The following is an 11488-nucleotide window of genomic DNA, read 5'->3' as shown; positions in this document are numbered from 1 at the left end:
ATTGGCACCATTCAGATGGTCAGCTTGATGTCTAGACATTGGCACCATCAAGACGGTCAACTTGATGTCTAGACATTGGCACCATTCAGATGGTCAGCTTGATATCTAGACATTGGCACGATTCAGATGGTCAGCTTGATGTCTAAACATTGGCACGATTCAGATGGTCAACTTGATGTCTAGACATTGGCACCATTCAGATGGTCAGCTTGATGTCTAGACATTGGCACCATTCAGATGGTCAGCTTGATGTCTAGACATTGGCACGATTCAGATGGTCAGCTTGATGTCTAGACATTGAGGAAATAAATGTTGGTCCTGCTAAAATATCACACTAGTTTAGATACATCAGATCAGCTGAGTCTCGAGTAACAACAGTGGCACGTGAAAGCCTTGGGTCGTTAGAGAGTTTGTTAATCACATTCTCCATCTGTTGTCACTTTTATCCCAATAGTGCAGTAATATGAAGTGCACAGAATGTGGCTTTTAGTTAGCATCGGCTGCGTATTTTAAAATCGTGTTCATGTGTCTCTCTCGTTTTGGACTGTTAAATTGAACCGTAACCATCACATGTATTATAAATAATTGTCATTTCAAGGTTTAGTTGATATGCTTATATAGAATGAGTATGTATGAAAGTATTATTAGTATTGCTAGCCGGGCAATGGCTATGGTGGTAACCTAGCCGACTAGATCTACAAATCCAATATTCAAACCACTGTTAATCCGACATCACATAGATCTAGATCTAGTCATGGGCTGGAGTAGATCGATAGATTATAGAGACTCTAGATATCTAGATTTAATAGTTAAATAAGAGATCTAGATCTGTGATGGTGGTAAAAAAGATAGGAGCTGCTCCAAAGGAAACTGAAGCAAAGAACCAAATGTAGACAAAATGTTATGTGTCGAGTGTAGACAAAAGGTTATGTGTCGAGTGTAGACAACAGGTTATGTGTCGAGTGGAGATAACAGGTTATATTTTATATGTCGAGTGTAGACAACATGTGTCGAGTATAGACAACATGTTATGTGTCGAGTGCAGTGTTTTTCCAGACTTTTTTCTCCGGGGGCGCACTTGAAATATATACATAAATATGTTCTTTGTTTAACACAAACAGTTTCAAATAAAGTTATCACTGTTCTTTTTAAAATGTATTCTCGCTATAATTTTATAATCGACTAAATCCTAAAAACATTTAGATTGGTAAAATACAAGGTTTATGACAAATTATATTTTATAAACAATGTTTATATATCGAAATAAAGACATGTTTTACTGTGAAATTTAGTTATTATTTGGAATTTCTGAACGATTCATAAATTAGTATTTTTTTTATATGGAAGAAACAAATTATTTAATGTAAACAACCAAAAAAAAAAGAAGGAAAAAAAACAAGAGATTAAATTTTGCATTATTATATGTGGAGATTGCTCATACGGTGTTATACTATGTGTGTATCAAGCAATGGGAGCTAATGAAATTCACAGACATTTTCTAATGTGAAATGTTATACTGTCATTTTCCTGAGTTTTAAAATTACAGTGCTAACTACGCAGTACATGTTTATTTTGATTTCACATAGTGCTGACAACATAATACATGTGTATATCAATAACATCGGAGATAACCAAGTAAAAAAAAATACAAGTTATCGCTTGATCAGAGGACCGTCGAGGCTGAACTATGTCCAGTTTACGGTTGGTTGATTTTATTTATATGTATATTGAGATGTTAACAAAATAATAATGTTACACTCATTAATTCTAAACCAAAAGTCTAGAAATTATTTTCTTGTGTTGACTGCTATTAAAAACTGCTTGTAGTTCATAACAATACTTTACACTTACATCATTAAGTATAGCCTTTCACATTTAATAGTTGATTAACTGTTAAATTAAAACTGTCATTATAAAAAAAAGTATTGCTATCATTGTAAATGATAATTGCTTTAGTTTATATTGGTAAAACTCTCAACTATTTTCTACAATCAACAATTTACCGAAAACGTTTATGTTATTAAAAATAGGTTAAACAAAAAATAAAATAATAAAAAGAAAAATGTATTTCTTCTTGCTATTTAACGTATACTAAAATGTGACGGAGTTGTCCAGTGGTTGTTTCCATGGTTTCTAACACGTCAAATGTGAACGTTGAGTCCATCCAGTACCTCACACAAGGAGAAATAAAAGCATTGTCGACACTGTTGATTGCACGCCACACAATACGTGTGGATCACACACTACATAGGGTCACGGTGTTCTGATCATACAAAACAAACCCGGATAAAAGTAGTGTGTTCAGATTTTTATAAACAACAACCTCAGTTCAGATGAAGCCAGTTGATCAAATAAATCTACAATGGTCAACTTGACGGCCATGTTCTCCAGGTATTAAATAATTCTAAACCCTACTGTATGTTATATTAAATCTTTCTCACTCTAAGCTGGCAATTAACTTAATGTCTTATCAGAGAAGTGGAGGCAGCAATCTTTGGTATCAGTTGTTCAATAAAATAAAGGTCTTATCTGAGAGGCGGAGAAATTAATCTCTAGTAGCCGTTGATCAGGCTAAAGATACGAACGTGAAAAATTAATGCACAAATAAAATATAGGTAATATAAAGATAACATATGACATTAGACTGAAACAACATTTTTAAGAACGGCACCACAGAATAAGTTTTGCCACAGAACAGAAACCGTATCGATTAGTAACACGTATAGGAATCTACATAGTGAACACATTATTAGGCAAAATTATATTAGATACATGATACATGAGTAGATAGTCCAGCATTCATTAACCCAAAGTTTCCCATGGTATTTAAGATATGATTAATGTAAATATATTGCTTTTTATAGTTCATATCAACATTATTTTTTTTAACAACAAACACATAGATAGATCACATATTCCAATTCACTTGTTAAATAAAAATATAAAAGTTTTGTTTTATTTCTAATATGTTTATTTTCTAATATGTATACATTGGAATGCTACGTATTATTGAAACATGTATCTAGTAGTTTACGTACCCAGCATATGTCTGGCAAGGGTCTAAAATATACGTTGTCAGGATCGCGTGATATACTGGAAGGTAAACCGTCTACTAATGTACAGATTTGATGATCATTGTAACAAGTAGTTTAATAACTATTATATGTATTATCTTGCTATTTTACAGTGCTACCCTGTTCGTGACTTAGTCCATGTGACAGTCGATAACTTACTTGATTTACTTCACACTGCCCGTGTTTTAGCACACAGGACATTTGAATACTTATTAGACTTAAACTATTCCTGCCAGTGGCGTAATTCCACGTGGCAGTTAAGTAGACACTTCAGTTACCTACTATACTTCTTTAATCCCACACGTGTATCAGCCACTGAGCAGCAGATACGATAATATTATTCACTGCATCATTATATTTTACTACACGCCATAAACCCTTGCAAGAGTCAAGTGGTCATCGGACCTGGTAAAATATTATTATTCTACTAAGGCTGTAAACTGTGTGCATTGTATTGACAATTAGTCGCCAGACCTTAATGATTATACGTCTAGTCCTAGTCATACTATACAAAAGCCTATATTCCCAGTAGAGAAGTGGTAGGCTACATACACTACTACCGGTTTAAATCACACATTTAACAGGTTATTACTATTATATACGGTACAAATATATTTTTATTGTTGATAAGGGTCGTGTGATATACTTGAAGGTACACCGTCTAGTAGAGGTTCATTTAGTAAATGTTGATGTTACATCTGTTACATCGTCACCAGGGCCGACGCTACCTATAAGAGTACCTTTCCTCCTACCTTTCCTCCTAAGAGTGTGACGTCATTTATGGACACCCTAACCTGAAATAATTTTCTTCTCAATCGGCGTATGACAAATTCTCAGAAAAAAATTTACGAATCTCGTTTGCCCGACCACCGTTTGCCAAAACGTATTTGCGACAAACTCCTTCTTAAACATTGCGGAGTTTCACATTTTAAACATTATACACATATTTTACAGTTTTACCATTACAATTAATATGTCATACTGTTTTGGTTAGAGTTCTAAATCAGTAAAGATACTGTTTGGAACAAAATGTGTTTTTTTTTTAAATTTAAATACATATCTGCCAAAGACCTTTGCCATTTTTTATATGGGAACAAGTTCTAAGGGAGACAACGCAAAGCAACGATGTATTTAAAAAAAATATTGTGAGCAGTGGGTTTTAGTAAATTTTAGAAAGATGTATTATCTGACAAAACTACTAAAATATTTTACAAATATTAAAAATAAGTACTTGCGTTAACACGAATTAAAAATCTCTCAAGTTATAAAATTTGAAAACAGAGACTAGTGTATACATTTTTCTAAGACATGCAATTCATTCATCTTTATCAACGTTGGACCGTATTTGACTGTGCGAAAAAAAATATATTTTTACAATAATAGATTCATATAAGCCAGGGGTCGGCAACCTGCGGCTCGCGAGCCGCATGCGGCTCTTTTGATGTCAAGATGCGTCTCTCCAGCTCCTTGAATAAATACTAATAATCTTAATAAAAAAAAAATATTTGAAATAAAAAAAAATGTTAGTGGCTCTTTAAAACCAGGGAAATTTTGAAAATTGTAACTTTTGGCTCTTCCGCTTTAAAAGGTTGCCGGCCCCTGATATAAGCCATACGCTTTTTGATCTACTGGACTTGTTAAAATGGCTAGTGGTGCAGCGAAAAGAATTTCCTCATCGGTAGTGTATTGGGCTCGTTTTGTAGCTGTTATACCAAAAGCCCAGACTGAAACAGAGTTGTCAAAGCTAAGCACTACTCTTTTATTAATAAGGTTTATGCCTTGCCGGAAAGTTTGCCTAAAATTGATTTCAATGCATGCAAGTCAAGGTTGCCTGATCCTACTATGGCTGATAGATTTCAAAATGCATATCAAGCATTGAATATCCCATACCCTGTTGATAAGGAAAATGTCATGAAGAAAGTTGAGGAGGAAAATGACAAGTTGGTGAAGCAAGCAAAAGCATTGGTGGAAAATGTGAGAAAGAGATAGAAGGAAGCAAACAATTCCCTCAAAATTAGGACACACTACCAAAGTATGAAGAGATGAGCGTGGAGGTGTACAACTACAACTTCCCAGAGACAGCCCATAACTTTGACCCATCCTACGCCAGGCCATTGCTGGAACAAGTTGAAAGGGAGTTGCCTCTAAAGGCTTGAACTCTGCCAGCAGGTCTTGTGGTATAGATTAAATACAAAGTTTTCTTTCATGGCTAACTGTGTCCTCTAGAATAATACAGTTATTTATTCTTGGTAAAAAATAAAATAGATTCATATAAGCTATAAGTCTAAGTCTCAGCCAATAACCCCGCTAGTGCAGGGGTCGGCAACCTCTTGCGACGGAAGAGCCAAAAGCTACAATTTACAAAATTCCCAGTTTTTAAAGAGCCACTGTTGAATAGTTATTCAAATCGTCAGATAAATACAACACGAAAGTACTTTTGATAAGATGTGGAAGTCATAATTACTAAGTTATATAATGTTTATCTTTTAGATCAGACTGACCATCTCTTAGCGCTTGGTCAGCTGACCATCACACGTGACAGGTCAATGGGGGTTATTGTTTTATAACTAGTGTTTAATAAATATACTAAAGTTAAAAATGTATTTAATAATCGACCACTATATAGCATGTATGTTGTCGAAAGTCTTAATTGTACTAGATCTACTATTTTTTTTTATTATTAATGCAGCTGGTTATACAAATCAATTAGTTACCGCCCTGTAATTGTTTTTGAATAAGGAATATATATTTTTGTAAAATATTAAAATAATAATGAATCGATAAGGTACCTATCTCTATTAAATATTTTAGTTAATAATCATTAATGTGCACTTTATTATTATTGATTACATTTGAACATGATTTTTAAAAAATATACATATTTCTTTACATAACTGGCTAAACTCACCAAGTTAGAACGGAAATATATAAGTTCTATGTAACTCAATATGTGTGAATTATGTAGTTATCCAAAACAGATTTGTAGAATGGGATGTGTAAGCTATGTTGTTTCTACTTCTATTTTAATGTCAAACTGATCTACAGTTTATTAAAACATGATGAGATAGTGTGGTCATCACTATGCCCAGCCGCCTTTACTTTCCCTAACTAGAATTAGGTACCCATCAGAGTTGGGTGGACTCAGGGACGGTCTACAGACTTTACCCGGATTCGAACTCGAGACTTACGGGTTACCAGTCCATCTACCGCTAGACCAATCCGTTCTATATTCGAACGGAAAAATGTTTAGTTCAATGTAACTCTATATGTGTGAATTATATTACTATCCAAAAGAGATATGTAGAATGGGTTGTGTTTAATGTGTTGTTTCTAGCTTTATATGATTGTCAAACTGACTTGCAGCTTATTTAAAGTTGATAGCTTTTTAAGAGATCGGCTCAGTTAGGTATTCTAAATTGAATGACGTAGTATGGGGAAGCGATTTGTGTATACATGTGGGCTAAGTGTCTAATGTCTGCTTTGTATTCTTCGTTTGTTAACAGCGAGTTGTTTAATTTCCAATACCCTGATCCCTTCTTATGCGTTTGTGTGTGTGATATTTGTACCATAACTGCTTTGTGATCTGTGAACCTGAGTGTTTGTGTTAGGTGTGTTTTGTTTGTGGGAATATTTTCATGTACATATATTTTGTCTAGCCTGGCCGAACTGTTGTTGGGTGTACTATAGTGTGTAGTTTCGTTTGGTTGATTTGTTTTCCGTTGGTAGACGTCCTTCAGTTTGTTATTGTCCAATATGTCCCTCAGTATTTCTATTTGGTCTTTGTCATTATTTACCCTACGAGTCGCGTTGTCTCTACGTCCTGTCACGTCAGCTATGTCCGTAACTAAGTTAAAGTCACCTGCTAAAATTAAGTTTTTATTTGTGTACTTTGTATTTATCGTTTGTTGTAGCCCCCTGTAGAAGTGTTTTTGTTCTTGTCTCCTAGTGGGTGCATAGATGTTTATGATGTGTAAGTCTGTATTTTCGTGTTGTATTGCGCTGTATGTGAGTCTTCCCTGTGTGTCTGTAGCAGTGTCTCTAATGCTATATTTGTCCGACATGCAAAGTGTGCTTGTTCATCGGCAGCATTGTTGACCTATACTGTGTACTGCGTGTGCTATTCCTAGTGTGTTACAGTAGTGTTGGGCGTGTTGTAATGATTTGAAATGTGTTTCTTGTCGTATTAAAATGTCTATTTTGTTTTTGTTAATAAATGACTGTAGGGCGGGGATCTTGCCACCCGCGCCCTTTATGTTCAGTGTGGTAATATTAGTGTGTGTAACCATTATGAGTTAGATTAAGAAGAGGAGACACACATTATTTTTTGTTCTTCTGTCCTTGGTCCCTGTATGCTTGTATAATGTTACTTACGTCACATGATGCACTGGACTGTACTGGTAGTACTATTGATTTCCCTGCGCTCGGTTCACGTTCCATTTCTTCATCTTCAGAAAGTTCCTCTAATGTGCTCTCACTGTCACTACTGTGTACTAGGAATGCCTCCTCCCCGGCCACTGAGCCTTCGAGTTTGGCTGGCATGCTCTGCTTACTAGGCGATTTGTTGATGATGTGGGTTCCCATCGGGTCCTTAAGTTTATCTGCATACGTGGGTTGCTCACTAACCGTTGGTTGGTTGTTGACGTGCGTTTCGTTTGTTAGCTCAAGTTTGTCCTTGTTTGTGGGTTGCTCACTGCTTGTTGCAGATCGCTTTGGCGGTGGTGAAGACAGAAGCTGTTGTACGTCGACATATTCGGGGCCACCCCCCGGTCGTTGTTGGAACGTCGCCTGAGGTAGTTCTGGGGTTCTCCCGTCCTTCCCCCTCTTTATGCCTCTTTACTCTTGGGTCTTATATCTCCCCCCATCTTCATCCCACTTGTCCATGACTGACCTGTTTTCATCGAGTTTTGCTTTCTGTTTCTTTCTCTCTTCTTCTCCCCATTCAGGGATTGCTGTGAACTTGCCGTCCCTTTTCACAATGCCGTCCATGAAACGATAATACAATTGACGGCAAACTCCAGGGTAGTGCCTATCTGTAAGGCATGTTGGGCACATCATTCTGCGATCTTGAATTTGGAGAATAGCCACCACTGGCTCATAGCCCTCGCACCCTAACTCTTGAAAGTGTGGCAGACTATCTTCCCCTTCTTTCGGTTTAAAGATGACATTATAGGCCGTGTGGTTCTCTTTCTCTAGAGCAAAGAATTTTGGTTGCTGCTCTTCATCACATAATGATTTAATTACTTCTTGGACCATTTCTTTTATATAATAATAGGGGATGCCCCTCAGGACACCCCTAATGTGGTCCTTCTTGTCAAGATGTGCTACCAGAACCTTGTACAAACGCTGTGAATTTCCGACCCCATTGTTGGTTTGTGGGTGAATTATGTTGCAGCTAGGGTATCGTAGATCTTGGCAGACTTGATGACCGCAAACCAGTCCCCGGGGGAGCCATTGGTGTACACGTGCTGAGCTTCGGACTCCTGTGTTCCAATTATGGCAGCAAATTGCCTTTTGAACTCCTGGTTAGTCATAGTTGTGAGCCATCTACCCTGGACTTTTTGTATTTGCACTATTCTGTCCGGATAGGCCTCCAGATTGTAAAAAAGTTTGCCATAAGTAACGTCCAAGAAGCACATAAGAGCGTACAAATGTTCAAAGAAAAAAAAGGGGGGAATAACACAAAAATAGTCAAAAATTTCAAGCGAGACTGGGTTGTCTCTCTTAAAGAAACACACTGTAGATCCTCACGAAGAGAAAAATCACATAAATCACATGTATCGGTTAATATTTTCTCTCAAAAAAAATGTTTTTCAACTAAATGGCATGGAGACATCTTCACTTATTGTCATATTTTGCATTTTTCAGAAACATGTATGCACAAAGATCACTGTTTTGAAATATATAATCATATACTTTTTAAATTTCAAATAAGTATGCTGCTTCACGATCTTCACGGTTTTAAAAATAAAACGTAGGCTTCTTATAATAATTTTGTATTTTTCCTAAAAAGTTTTAATTTATTTTATGACGAATTAGAAAGCAATTATTATGCACGTTCCTTAATGTTATCTCCCTTGTATAGCTAAAGTTAAAGAAATTGCAACTGATACGCAAGTTTAGATTTGTATTAAAAAGTGATATTAAAAAAAAACAAGCCCCAAAATGACTCAACAATAGACTGCCAACAAGCAGAGCAGATATATAACAAACAGCCAATAATTTTCTTTTCAGCCAAACAAGAGAATTAGGAATAGACGTTACTGCATGTTTTTATCTTTTTTTTAACTTTTAATTTTTTTTTTTTAAACACAGTTTGCCTATTTAAGAATAAAACATTAGTGATTAAAGAACCGTAAAAACGGATTAAAATTGACCAGCTGTCTGTGATTGTGAGGTATGTTTCACCAGATGATGAGCTACCGGTTACACGTTTTTTTAACTTCCCTAGACATGGGTAGCTACACGGGGGAATGTATTGCTAAGGTTGTGTACAACTACCTTTATAATGTGAAGAAATATCTAATATATAAAGCTCAGTTCTGTATGTAATGCATTTGTATGTCGTTGGAATTGTACGAATTTAAGTGTTAGAAAATTATCGTGCGCATTTGTCTAAATTTATGAGCTAAAAAATTACCATTGAAAGTGTTGGGAAATCATTTTCATTTTTCAAATTACAGTAATAATTGTCGGCATGTTCATTAAACACAAGTTTTAAAAAAATATCATCTTTTACAAAAATTCTAATTATGTCTTTATTTAGTCCTATAGCACTTTTTTCCCTTTGATAAATTAGGAAAACAAAATTACTTCCCTTTATAAAACCATTGCATTAGTCGAAAATAATTTACTTTTTAATTACTTTGTTTTGGTGTTGGGAAAAAAAAATAATTACATAATTAGCGGGGATTGATCAAGTGCAAATGTTGTAGGTATTTTACGGATAAGCTTGGAGTATTAAAATTGTTCATCAAATTGAAACAGGCGCGTTCGTTTAAGTGAGTGCAAAAGACTATGAATAAGTTGGGGTACTATAGTCGTTCATTAAGCTAAAACAGGTGATTCCGCCCCGGGCGTTTATGTTCGCGTTAGTGTTTTCTTTGTGTTTAGGTGGGTTTGCGTTAGTGGTTGCGTTTTGATTTGGTTCGTTTTTGTTCTTTCTTTTTTCGTTTTTGTTTGTGTTTTTTTGTTTGGGTTTGTATTTGTGTTTTTGGTTGGTTTTGCGTTTGGATTTGGTTTGTTTTCGTTTGCTTTTTCGTTGTTTTTTTTTTGTTGGTATTGGTGTTTGTGGTTGGGTTTGTTGTTAGGTTTTTGTTTTCGTTTGCTTTTTTGTTTGTTTTTTCTTTGTGTTTGTATTGGTGGTTGTGGTTGGGTTTGTTGTTAGGTTTTTGTTTTCGTTTGTATTTGTAATTGTGTTAGCGTTATGTTTGCGTTTTGTTGTTTTTGGTTGGTTGTGGTTTGGGTGGGCAATGCCGGGTTTATGATGATTACTAAACACACAGGTAATGGTCTTTAACAGAAAGGTTTTTCACAGAAGCCAGAGATGCCTGGAAGAAACTCTGTTCCCTAGTTACAAGTTCATTGACTTTCAGATCCGGCTGAGTAGACAATTTATCCTTCAGTCCTATGATGTTGTCAATATCTCCGCTGTTAAAGGCATACAGAAGATCAACCAGCCATTCTTTATATGTGCCCTTCAAGGATGCCAAGATATCATGGGCAAGGAGCTCACCAAAATTGTATACACCCTCGTCTATTACAGCTGCTAAATAAAACGATATTAAAAGCCTCTCTACCTGCTCAGCTTGTGGCATGGTCGCCCGTTAGTTTATGATAGTTGCTCTTTAGTTCATAGAAGCGTCCATGTACTGTGGTCACTCCATCTATATCATTTAAAATCTTCTCTCACTCTTCCATTAGGCTCTTCACTGGAGGGAATTCTTTATTCCTGAGATATATTTTACCCATTGCAGTCATACACAAAACATTTGACTTCTTCACCGGCTTTAACTTTCTCTTTTATTTTCTTAAGACATTATATGGCTTGTTTTGGATCTGGGATTTGCTGGACAACATAAACACAAAGGTCAGCCAGATAGAGAGGGTGGGGGGGGGGGTCGATTATGTGCTCAAAGTCGGACAGGGCATTTTCATAGAGCCGTAGTATTCCATCTCCCTTTGAAAGGATAGAGTTTCTTACAAACTACAGACGCCTTAGAATTGATGCCATAATTTTTTGTTGTATAACTCTTGAGTCACCATTTAGTGGAAACATCTCCGTACTTTTCCTTTGTTGTTCTGCGTTAACAACATATTTGCCAAATCAATAACATTCTAGAAGTTTGTAGAATGGAATGTTTTTTATTAAATGACATACACGAGTCTACAGTCACACAATGTATAAGTCCGACCCA

At 35.8% G+C, this 11488-nt stretch overlaps 1 pseudogene; it reads left to right on the top strand.

Annotated features, from left to right (window-relative positions):
• The first annotated feature begins 4691 nt into the window (after positions 1–4691).
• Positions 4692–5293, top strand: LOC131939180 (ATP synthase subunit d, mitochondrial-like; annotated as a pseudogene).
• The last annotated feature ends 6195 nt before the right edge of the window (positions 5294–11488 follow it).

Source organism: Physella acuta, unplaced genomic scaffold, assembly GCF_028476545.2.
Source record: "Physella acuta isolate Inbredline_101_S28 unplaced genomic scaffold, ASM2847654v3 ptg000265l, whole genome shotgun sequence".
In the NCBI taxonomy this organism is placed as follows: domain Eukaryota; kingdom Metazoa; phylum Mollusca; class Gastropoda; family Physidae; genus Physella; species Physella acuta.
Note: the sequence above shows the minus strand (reverse complement) of the source record. Positions and strands in the feature narration are given on the sequence as shown.